The sequence below is a fragment of the Loxodonta africana genome, chromosome 26 (genome assembly GCF_030014295.1).
Source record: "Loxodonta africana isolate mLoxAfr1 chromosome 26, mLoxAfr1.hap2, whole genome shotgun sequence".
Lineage (NCBI taxonomy): Eukaryota > Metazoa > Chordata > Mammalia > Proboscidea > Elephantidae > Loxodonta > Loxodonta africana.
In genome coordinates, this window is record NC_087367.1 from 35,066,866 (window position 1) to 35,079,055 (window position 12,190).

A 12,190-nucleotide genomic window follows, 5' to 3' on the forward strand; every position below is an offset into this window, starting at 1 on the left:
CTTTGTTATGTTATTTAGGCAGGATTAGTGTAGGTCATAATGTGAGTCAATCTTTTTTGAGATATAAAAGAGATTAAACAACAACCACTATGGAAAATGGTATGGCACCTCCTTTAAAAACTGGAAAATAGGAATACCATATGATCCAGAAATCCCACTCCTAGGAATACATCCTAGAGAAATAAGAGCCATCACACGAATAGACATACGCACAACCATGTTCACTGCAGCATTATTCACAACACCAAAAAGATGGAAAAAATTTAAATACCCATCAATAGATGAATGGATAAACACATTATGGTACATACACACAATGGAATACTATGCAACGTAAAGAACAATGATATATCTGTGAAACATCTCACAACATGGATGAATCTGGAGAGCATTGCGTTGAACGAAATAAATCAATCACAAAAGGACAAATACTGTATGAGATCACTGTTATAAAAACTTGAGAAAAGGTTTACACACAGAAGAAAAATCTTTGATAGTTATGAGGGAGGGGAGGTGTATGCAGGGGAAATTCACTAACTAGGTAATAGAGAAGTGTTAGCTTTGATGAAAGGAAAGGCTACACACAATATAGGGAAAGTCAGCACAACTAGACCAGGGTAAATCCATGGAAGCTTCCTAGACACATCCAAACACACTGAGGAACTGGGTACTGGGGCTGAGGGCCAGGGACCACGGTCCTGGGGGACTTCTAAGTCAATTGGCATAACATACGTAGTTCATAAAGAAAACATTCTACATCCTATTTTAATGAGTAGTGTCTGGGGTCTTAAAAGCTTGTGTGTCGCTATCTAAAATATATCTATTGGTTCCATCACATTCAGAGCAAAGCAGAATGACGAAAACCAAAGACAAAAGGGAAATACATGAACCACTGCCCCCACCAGCCTGAGCCCAGAAGAACTAAATGGTGCCCATCTACCTCCACCGACCACTCTGACAGGGATCACAATGGAGGACTCTGAACAGAGTAGGAGAAAAATGTGGAGCAGAATTCAAATTCATGGAAAAAGACCAGGCTTACTGGTTTGACTGAGACTGGAGGAACCCTGGAGATTATGGCCCCTGGACATACGGCTGAGAACTGAAGCCACTCCCTAAGTCCACCTTTCAGCTAAAGATTACACAGGCCTATACAACAAACAGTAACACATGTGAGGAACGTGCTTCTTAGATCAATCAAGTATAAAAAACCAAGAGGGCAATTCCTACCCAAAAGTAAAGACAAGAAGGCAGGAAGGGACTGGAAACCTGAACAGATGGACATGAGGAACCTGGAGTGTAAAGAGAGAGTGCTGACATATTTTGGGGATTGCAACCAATGTCACAAAACAATTTGTGTATAGTTTTTTGAAAGAGAAACTAAGTTGTGCTGTAAACTTTCACCTAAAACACACACCTGTAACCTGATGCCATCGAATTGATTCCAACACATAGCACACACACACCCTCCCCAAAAGATTAAACACACACGTAAATTAAAAATAAACACACACATAAAAAGGAGATTAAACACACATCATAAAACACACACAAAAACCCTGGGGAAAAAAAAGGAGGTTAAACAAGCAATCGAGCTAGCAGAGATGGGGGAAGAGAGATGCCAAGCCACATGAAGATTCCCTAGGATCAGAATCTCAGAAGCACCTTGCTTCAGAGCTGACAGAGAAAGCCTTCCCTTAGAGCCAGAATTTGTACTTCTAGCTTCCTAAACTGTGAGAAAATAAATTTCTGTTTGTTAAAGCCAAAAAAAGAAAAAGATTTATTGTCTTGGAAACCCTGTGGGGCAGTTCTACTCAGTCCTATAGGGTTGTTGTGTCGGAATTGACTCGATGGCAGCAGGTTTAGTTTTTGTTATTATCTGTCATGGATTGAATTATGTCTCCCCCAAAATTTATCAATTTGTCTGTGCCATGGTTCCCAGTATTGTGTGATTTTCCTACGTGTTGTAAATCCTGCCTTTATGATGTTAATAGCAGAGGCTCTGGTTGTGTTAGTGAAGCAGATCTCAATCTATGAGATTGGATTGTGTCTTGAGGCAAACTCTCTTTTTTTTTCCTTTTTTTTTATTGTACGTCAGATGAAGGTTTACAGAACAAACTAGTTTCTTATCAAACGGTTAGCACACATGTTGTTCTATTACATTGATTAACAACCCCACGACATGTCGACACTCTCCCTTTTCAACACTGGGTTCCCTATTACCAGCTTTCCTCTTCCCTCCTGCCTTCCAGTCCCTGCCCCAGAGCTGGTGAACCCCTCTAGTCTTGTTTTTTTCCATTGGCCTGAAAGGTGAACCTCAGGAGTGACCTCATCACTGGGCTGAAAGAGTGTCCGGGGTCCATACTCTTAAGGTTTCTCTAGTCTCTGTTAGGCCAGCTAGTCCGGTCTTTTTTTTTTTTTTTAAACTGTGCTTTAAGTGAAAGTTTACAAATCAAGTCAGTCTCTCACACAAAAATTTATATACACTTTGCTATATACTCCTAATTGCTCTCCCCCTAATGAGATAGCACACTCCTTCCCTCCACTCTCTCTTTCAGTGTCTATTTGGCCAGCTTCTGACCCCCTCTGCCCTCTCATTTCCCATCCAGACAGGAGATGCCAACATAGTCTCATGTGCCTGCTTGATGCAAGAAGCTCATTGTTCAGCAGTATCATTTTCTATCCCATTGTCCAGTCCAATCCCTGTCTGAAGAGTTGGCTTCGGGAATGGTTCCTGTTTTGGGCCTACAGGAAGTCTGGGGACCATGATCACTGTGTTGCTTCTAGTCTCAGACCATTAAGTCTGGTCTTTTTACGAGAAGGTGGCATCAGGATTGGAGAAAGGCTCATTAAGAAACTTGGATATGCAGATTATACAACCTTGCTTGCTGAATGTGAAGGGGACTTGAAGTTCTTACTGAAGAAAATTAAAGACTATAGCCTTCAGTATGGATTATACCTCGACACAAAGAAAACAAAAATCCTCACAACTGGACCGATAAGCAACATCATAGTAAACAGAAAATATTGAAGTTGTAAACGATTTCATTTTACTTGGATCCACAAGCAACCCCCATGGAAGCAGCAGTTGAGAAATCAAATGATGTATTTGTATTGAGCAAATATGCTGCAAAAGACCTGTTTAGAGTGTTTAAAAGCAAAGACGTCACTTTGAGAACTAAGGTGCGCCTGACTTAAGCCATGGTACTTTCAATCACCTCTATGCATGTGAAAGCTGGGCAATGAATAAGAAAAACTGAACAAGAATTGATGCCTTTGAATTATGGTGTTGGCAAAGAATGTTGACTATACCATGGACTGCCAGAAGAACGAACACATCTGTCTTGGAAGAAGTACAGCAAGTGCTCCCTGGAAGCCAGGATGGTGAGACTTCTTCTCACGTCCTTTGAACATTTTATGAGGAGGGACCTGTCACTGGAAAAGTCATCATATCTGATAACGTAGAGGGTCATTAAAAAAGAAGACCCTTAATGAGATGGACTGACACAGTAGCTGCAATAATGGGCTCAAACCTAGCAATGATTGTGAGGATGGCACAGGACTGGGCAGTGTCTCATTCTATTGTACATAGGGTCACTATGAATCAAAACCAACTTATCGTACCTAACAGCAACAACCCTTTTCAAGACCTGTAGGGCATACAGTATTCCAGTCACTTTTTTCCTCTGGAGTTCTTTGGAAAGGAGGTAGCCTGATTTTAATGCAGTTAGCCTCAAGCAGGGAGCCTTTTGAAATGGATGAAACTCAAGAACCCTGAGCTGGAGTCTCATTTTTGTGTAGATTGAGCATTGTCTTCTACGACATAAGCCTCCTCACTATTTTTCCCACTTGCTATGTTCTTGTGAGAATGTACTTACAATGAGAATAAGCTATTGCCTCTCTTCCTTCAGTCATAGTGGCCGTTTTCTCCTTTGCTCCCTCATTTTCTAGATTCTGAACAGTAAATAATGCCTTTGTAATAAGGAATAATGCACTGCAGTGGTACTTTTCAAAAGATTGGAATGCCTAAAAGTTTAATTTATTCTTACCCTGCATTCAATCTTAGGGCCCAATCGTTGTTTCCACGTGTAGCAGGTGGAATGCACTGCTGCAAGGAGTTCTGCAGTATTCCAGGGAAGCTGTTTCTGCTTCTTAGCTGTTAGTACTGCTTTTGTTATGATGAAGAATACACAGTAGTGATAATTTTCCTGAGATTCAAACTCCTTTAGTTTTATTTATTTGTGCTGTGAGTGCTGCTTTTGCAGTAAGGAAGAACGCATTGTACAATGTTTTGAAAAGTTTCCTGAAAAAAAATTAAAAGAAGAAGGAGACTAGAATAAAATGTACGTACAGTCATTGCCAGGTCCCTTCATGTTTCATCTCATGTTTAGCAAATTTTCAGGAAATAAAATTAAAAACACTAAAAAAAAAAGGTTTTATCATTGACTCGTATTGGCAAGGTTTACGTTGTTCAGGGTTCCCTGGGAAACACTGGATCCCAGATAATGGGTAAAAAAATTCTTAACTCATAACAGAAATTCTGAATTGGTCCTTTAATCAGCATGCCTTCATTAGTGAAAACACATAGTATCAACAAAAAATTCGAAGGAGAAAATAAGTGGGTCTTGAAAGGGCTACTAAAAGTTTGAGCTTTCTTTTAACATAATTCTGTTCGAATCTTACTTCTGTGACTCATTAGTTGTATTACTCTGGGCAAGTTACTTATTTTCTCTAAACCCCAGTTCCTCCTTTGTAAAGTGGTGATTATAATCATGTCACAAGTGAGGATTAAATGACGTGTCTTAAAGTACTTAGTAGAGTGGTTGCCACATAGTAAACACTCAGCATATGTAATGTTAAAAACACACGGCAAACTAGGAACAGAAGGGAACTTTCTCATCCCAAAGAAGGGTGTCTGTGGTAGCAAGAATAACATTCCTCCCCACAATATGTCCACATCCTAATCTCTAGAAACTGTAAATATATTATGTTATATGGCAAATGAGGAATTAAGATTTCAGGTAGGATTAAGTTGCTAATCAGATGACCTTGAAATAGGGAGATTATCCTGAATTATTCAGATGAGTACAACGTAATCACAAATGTCCTTAAAAGGGGAAGAGGAAAGTGTGACTTTGGAAGAAAGGCACAAAGAGGTGTAATATAGCTTGCTTTGAAGATAGATGAAGGGAAACATCAACCAACAAATGTGGATGGCCTTTAGAAGCTGGAAAAGGGTAAGGAATGCTGCCCTGCTGACCCTTTGATTTCAGTCCAGCAACACCCAAGTCAGGCTTTTAATGTACAGAACTGCAAGGTAATAAATTTGTATTATTTAAGCCACCAAGTTTATGGTAATTTGTTATGGCAGCAATAAAAACTAATACAGTCTCTAAGAAAAATTTGCTTAAAAGTGAAGGACTGAATGCTTTTTCTACACGATCAGACACAATGAAAGAATTTCCTCTTTTACTACTTTACTCAGCATTTTTTACTAGAGGTCCTAATTAGTTCAATGAGACAATATGAAGAAATAAAAGGATTAGAAAGGAATGAGTAAAACTGTCTTTATTTGCAGATGACATCATGTTTATAGACAAGCCTAAGGGATTTATAATAACACTACTAAAAATAATAAACTTAGCAAGCTCACAGGATACCAGGTCAGTATACAAAAACCAGTTATACTACTGTACACCATCCACAAACAATTGGAAACTGAATTTAAAAATACTGTTTATAATAAAAAAAAATAATAGCATCCAAAAAATGAAATAAATTTAGCAAAGTATGTGCAGAATCTGTGACTGCAAACTAAAAAACATTGCCGAAAGAAATTAAAGAAGACCTCAAAAGTGAAGAAATAATCCATGCATGTGGTAGGCTGAAAAAATGAACTCAAAAGATATATTAATTTCCTAATTTCCCAGAACCTGTGAATATTATCTTATATTGCAAAAGAGTGTTATATAGCAAAAGATGTGATTAAGTTAAGGATCTTGAGAGGATGAATTTATTCTGGATTACCCAAGTGAGCCCTAAATGTCATCATAAATATCCTTATAAGAGAGAAGCAGAGGGAGATTAAATACACAAAAAGAAAAGGAGATGTAAAGATCGACGTAGAGATTGCAGTGGTGCAGTTACAAGCCAAGGAATGCCACCAAAGGCAAGGAATGGATTTTCCTCTCTAGACCCTCCAGAGAGAGTGCCACCCTGCCAACACCTTGATTTCTGATTTTCTGCCTCCAGATCTGTGAGAGAATTTTCTGTTTTTTCTAATCTACCAAATTTGTGGTAATTTTGTAATAGCAGCCACAGGTCATGACTACATGTTTTGGTACAAGGATGTGGGTTGCTTCTTTAATAAATACCTACAAATGTGGAAATGGCTTTGGAATTGGGTAATGGGTACAGGTTGGAAGAATTTGGGGGTGCATGACAGAAAAAGCCTAGATTGCCTTGAAGAGTCTATTGGTAGAAATATGAAGAGTAAAAACACTTCTAGTGAAGACAAAAGGAAATGAAGACTGTGCTATTGGAAAAAGGAGGAAAGGCAATCTTTTATTACATGGTTTCAGAAAACTTGGCTAGGTAGGAAGAATAGCACTCCTACCCCCAATATGTCCACATCCTAATCTCTAGAACTTGTAAATAAGTGATAAACCTGGGTATTTATGAGGTTATTTCCAAGCAAAATGTGAAAGATGTGGCCTGGTTTCATCTTGCTTCATATAGCAAAATACAAGTGGAAAGGAATAAATTGAAGATGGAACTGTTGATCAAAAAGAAACCTATCCATACAGTAACAGATGCTAAATTCAGGCGATTTACTATATGGAAATGTGCTCTAGAGAGAAGGCCAAGGTTGTGGTTGTACAACCCTTTGCTGAAAAGATTAGACACGTGACTCATGGATCTGTTCAATCATATCGGTAGAAGCCAGGAATAGAGATGGTCTTATCTAGGAAAGATCTGAGGAGCAACCTCTTATCTAATGGTGTGAATCCCTGTGACATACACAGAAAGTCACAAGATTTTTGATAATGTTATACCAGCAGAAACACTGCCAGTTAGTACTGAAAGGGTTAGAGACTAGACAAAATGAAAGATTACCAGAATCCCAAAATTTTATAGGCAGGAAAAAGGCTTATAAAACTACACAGCTGTGAATATGTGTAATCATTCAAGAAAAAGAAAGGATCACTCTGAGGGCAGAGACTTGGTCCCAGAGGACAGTACCTCAAGCCACAAAAGATTATTCTCAGGCCTTAAAACCCAAAGAAATTTGTCCTGCTGGTTGTAGAATTTTTATGAGACTGGTGATTGCTTTATTAACTCCCTTTTGGAATATGAATGTCTATAATTGTTTTCCTATGCCTGTTACACCACTGTATTCTAGAAACAAAAAACGTGTTTTCTAGTTTCACAGGTTCACAGATGGAAAAGAATTTTGCCTAAGGATGGATCAGTCCCTGGGTTATGAACATCTAACTTACGTACAACAGATAGTTAAGAACCAGTCCCTGTAAAGACTTGTTATGTTAAAAATTCTAGGTCCATACAATGGTTTGTAATGATAAACGGACACTACATTGCAACGTAGAAACCCTGGTAGCATAGTAGATAAGTGCTATGGCTACTAACCAAATCCACAAGGCACTCCTTGGAAACTTTATGGGGCAACTCTACTCTGTTCTATAGGGTCGCTATGAGTTGGAATTGACTCAACAGCAGCGGGTGGGGCATTACAATGTGCATTAAAACATCATTATTATTACTGTATTATAATGTTAAAGATGTTTTAACATATCTGGAAGTGTTTCTTTAATGTTTTTATTCATAGAAAAGTACACTATATACAATATACTAGAACATTTGACTGACATGAGATACAAACAATACCTAACTGTTCCAACTTATATACAAATTGAACTTAAGGACAGCTTTAGGAATGGAGCTCATTTGTAATCTGGGGACTGCCTTTACTCAGAGTCTCACACATATCTGATTTAGGTGATTTAGACGATGAGATTTAGCACTTTTTAAAATTGTTCTTTAGGTGAAAGTTTACAGAGCAAATTAGTTTCTTATTCAACACTTTGTTTTTTTTTATAATTTTTATTGTGCTTTAAGTAAAAGTTTACAAATCAAGTCAGTCTCTAACACAAAAATTTATATACACCTTCCTACACACTCCCAATTACTCTCTCCCTAATGAGACAGCCCGCTCTCTCCCTCCACTCTCTCTTTTCATGTCCATTTTGCCAGCTTCTAACCCCCTCCACCCTCTCATCTCCCCTCCAGGCAGTAGATGCCAACATAGTCTCAAGTGTCCACCTGATCCAAGAAGCTCATCCTCACCAGCATCCCTCTATACTCCATTGTCCACTCCAATCCCTGTCTGAAGAGTTGGCTTTGGGAATGGTTCCTGTCCTGGGCCAACAGAAGCTCTGGGGGCCATGACCACTGGGTCTTTCTAGTCTTAGTCAAACCATTAAGTCTGGTCTATTTATGAGAATTTGGGGTCTGCATCCCACTGCTCTCCTGCTCCCTCAGGGGTTCTCTGCTGTGTTCCCTGTCTCGGCAGTCATCAGTTGTAGCCGGGTACCATCTAGTTCTTCTGGTCTCTGGTTCATGTGCCCTTTCTGTCTCTTGGGCTCGTAATCACCTTGTGTCCTTGGTGTTCTTCATTCTGCTTTGATCCAGGTGGGTTGAGACTCATTGATGCATTTTAGATGGCTGCTTGCTAGCGTTTAATACCCTAGACACCACTCTTCAAAGTGGGATGTAAAATGTTTTCTTAATAGATTTTATAAAACTAATTGACTTAGGTGTGCCCTGAAACCATGGTCCCCAAACCCCTGCCCCTGCTACACTGGCCTCCAAAGCATTCAGTTTATTCAGGAAACGTCACTTTTGGATTAGTCCAATTGTGCTGACCTCCCTGTATTGTGTGCTGTCTTTCCCTTCACCTAAAGTAGTTCTTATCTACTGTCTAATTAGTGAATACCCCTCTCCCACCCTCACTCCCTCCACCATCTCGTAACTACAAAACAATGTTTTCTTCTCAGTTTAAACTATTTCTCAAGTTCTTATAATAGTGATCTTATACAATATTTGTCCTTTTGCAACTAACTAATATCACTCAACATAATGCCTTCCAGGTTCCTCACGTTAGGAAATGCTTCACAGATTCCTCACTGTTGTCTATCGATGCGTAGTATTCCATTGCGTGTATATACCATAATTTATTTATCCATTCATTCATTGATGGGCACCTTGGTTGCTTCCATCTTTTTGCTATTGTAAACAGTGCTGCAATGAACATGGGTGTGCATATATCTGTTTGTGTAAAGGCTCTTATTTCTCTAGGTTATATTCCAAGGAGTGGGATTGCTGGATCATATAGTAGTTCTATTTCTAGCTTTTTAAGGAAGCGCCAAATCGATTTCCAAATTGGTTGCAGCATTTTACATTCTCACCAGCAGTGTATAAGTGTTCCAATCTCTCCACAGCCTCTCCAACATGTATTATTTTGTCTTTTCTGGATTAATGACACCCTTGTTGGAGTGAGATGAAATCTCATTGTAGTTTTGATCTGCATTTCTCTAATGGCTAATGATCGTGAACATTTCCTCATGTATCTGTTAGCTACCTTAATGTCTTCTTTAGTGAAGTGTCTGTTCATATCTTTTGCCCATTTTTTAATTAGGTTATTTGTCTTTTTGTAGTTGAGTTTTTGCAGTATCATGTAGATTTTAGAGATCAGGCGCTGATCAGAAATGCATAGCTGAAAACTTTTTCCCAGTCTATAGGTAGTTTTTGGGTTTTTTTTTTATAGGTAGTCTTTTTAATATTTTTGTGAAGTCTTTGGATGAGCATAGGTGTTTGACTTTTAGGAGCTCCCAGTTATCTAGTTTTTCCTCTACATTCTCTATATTGTTTTGTATACTCCTTATGCCATGTATTAGGGCTTCTAAGGTTGTCCCTATTTTTTCTTCAATATTCTTTATAGTTTTAGATTTTATATTTAGGTCTTTGATCCATTTTCAGCTCGTTTTTGTGCATGGAGTGTGGTATGGGTCTTGTTTCATTTTTTTGCAGATGGGTATCCAGTTATGCCAGCACCATTTGTTAAAAAGACTCTCCTTCCCTCACTTAGCTGTTTTGGGGCCTTTGTCAAATATCAACTGCTCATATGTGGATGAATTTATGTCTGGATTCTCAATTCTGTACCATCGGTCCATGTATCTGTTGTTATACCAGTACCAGGCTGTTTTGACTACTGTGGCGGTATAATAGCTTCTAAAATCAGGTAAAGTAAGGCCTCCCACTTTGTTCTTCCTTTTCAGTAATGCCTTATTTATTATCTTTCCCTTCCATATGAAGTTGGTGATTTGTTTCTCCATCTCATTAATGAATGTTCTTGGGATTTGGATGGGAACTGCATTAAATGTAGAAATCACTTTTGGTAGAATAGACATTTTCGAAAGTAATTTTCATTGTGCTTTACGTCAAAGTTTACAAATCAAGTCAGTCTCTCACACAAAAACCCATATACACCTTGCTTCACACTCCCAATTACTCTCCCCCTGTGAGACAGTCTGCTCTCTCCCTCCACTCTCTCTTTTCGTGTCCATTTTGCCAGCTTCTAACCCCCTCCACCCTCTTATCTCCTCTCCAGGCAGTAGATGCTAACATAGTCTCAAGTGTCCACCTGATCCAAGAAGCTCACTCCTCACCAGCATCGCTCTCCAACCCATTGTCCACTCCAATCCCTGTCTGAAGAGTTCGCTTCGGGAATGGTTCCTGTCCTGGGGCAACAGAAGGTCTGGGGGCCAGGACCATCGGGGTCCTTCCAGTCTCAGTCAGACCATTAAGTCTGGTCTTATGAGAATTTGGGGTCTGCATCCCACTGCTTTTCTGCTTCCTCAGGGGTTCTCTGTTGTGTTCCCTGTCAGGGCAGCCACTGGTTGTAGCCAGGCACCATATAGTTCTTCTGGTCTCAGGATGATGTAGTCCCTGGTTCATGTGGCCCTTTCTATCTCTTGGGCTCGTAATCGCCTTGTGTCCTTGGTGTTCTTTATTCTCCTTTGATCCAGGTGGGTTGAGACTCATTGATGCATCTTAGATGGCTGCTTGCTAGCATTTAAGACCCCAGATGCCACTCTTCAAAGTGGGATGCAGAATGTTTTCTTAATAGATTTTATTATGCCAGTTGAATTAGATGTCCCCTGAAACCACGGTCCCCAGATGCCTGCCCCTGCAAAGCTGGCTTTCGAAGGATTCAATTTATTCAGGAAACTTCTTTGTTTTTGGTTTAGTCCAATTGTGCTGACCTCCCCTGCATTGTGTGTTGTCTTTCCCTTCACCTAAAGTAGTTCTTATCTACTATCTAATTAGTGAATGAACCTCTCCCACCCTCCCTCCCTCCCCCCTCTCGTAACCACAAAAGAATGTTTTCTTCTCAGTTTAAACTATTTCTCAAGTTTTTATAATAGTGGTCTTATACAATATTTGTCCTTTTGCAACTGACTAATTTCACTCAGCATAATGCCTTCCAGGTTCCCCCATGTTACGAAATGTTTCACAGATTCCTCACTGTTCTTTATCGATGCGTAGTATTCCATTGTGTGAATATACCATAATTTATTTATCCATTCATTAATTGATGGGCACCTTGGTTGCTTCCATCTTTTTGCTATTGTAAACAGTGCTGCAATAAACATGGGTGTGCATATATCTGTTTGTGTAAAGGCTCTTATTTCTCTAGGATATATTCCAAGGAGTGGGATTGCTGGATCTATGGTAATTCTATTTCTAGCTTTTTAAGGAAGTGCCAAATCGATTTCCAAAGTGGTTTTTACCAGTTTACATTCCCACCAGCAGTGTATAAGTGTTCCAATCTCTCCACAGCCTCTCCAACATTTATTATTTTGTGTTTTTTGGATTAATGCCAGCCTTGTTGGAATGAGATGAAATCTCATTGTAGTTTTGATCTGCATTTCTCTAATGGTTAATGATCATGAACGTTTCCTCATATATCTGTTAGCTACCTGAATGTTCTTCTTTAGTGAAGTGTCTATTCATATCTTTTGCCCATTTTTTAATTGGGTTATTTGTCTTCCTGCAGTTGAGTTTTTGCAGTATCATGTAGATTTTAGAGATCAGGCACTGATCAGAAACG

At 39.2% G+C, this 12,190-nt stretch overlaps 1 protein-coding gene across 1 annotated transcript in view; it reads left to right on the forward strand.

Annotated features, from left to right (window-relative positions):
• NLRC4 (NLR family CARD domain containing 4) overlaps positions 1-12,190 on the forward strand; it is a 158,047-nt gene that overhangs the window by 31,337 nt on the left and 114,520 nt on the right.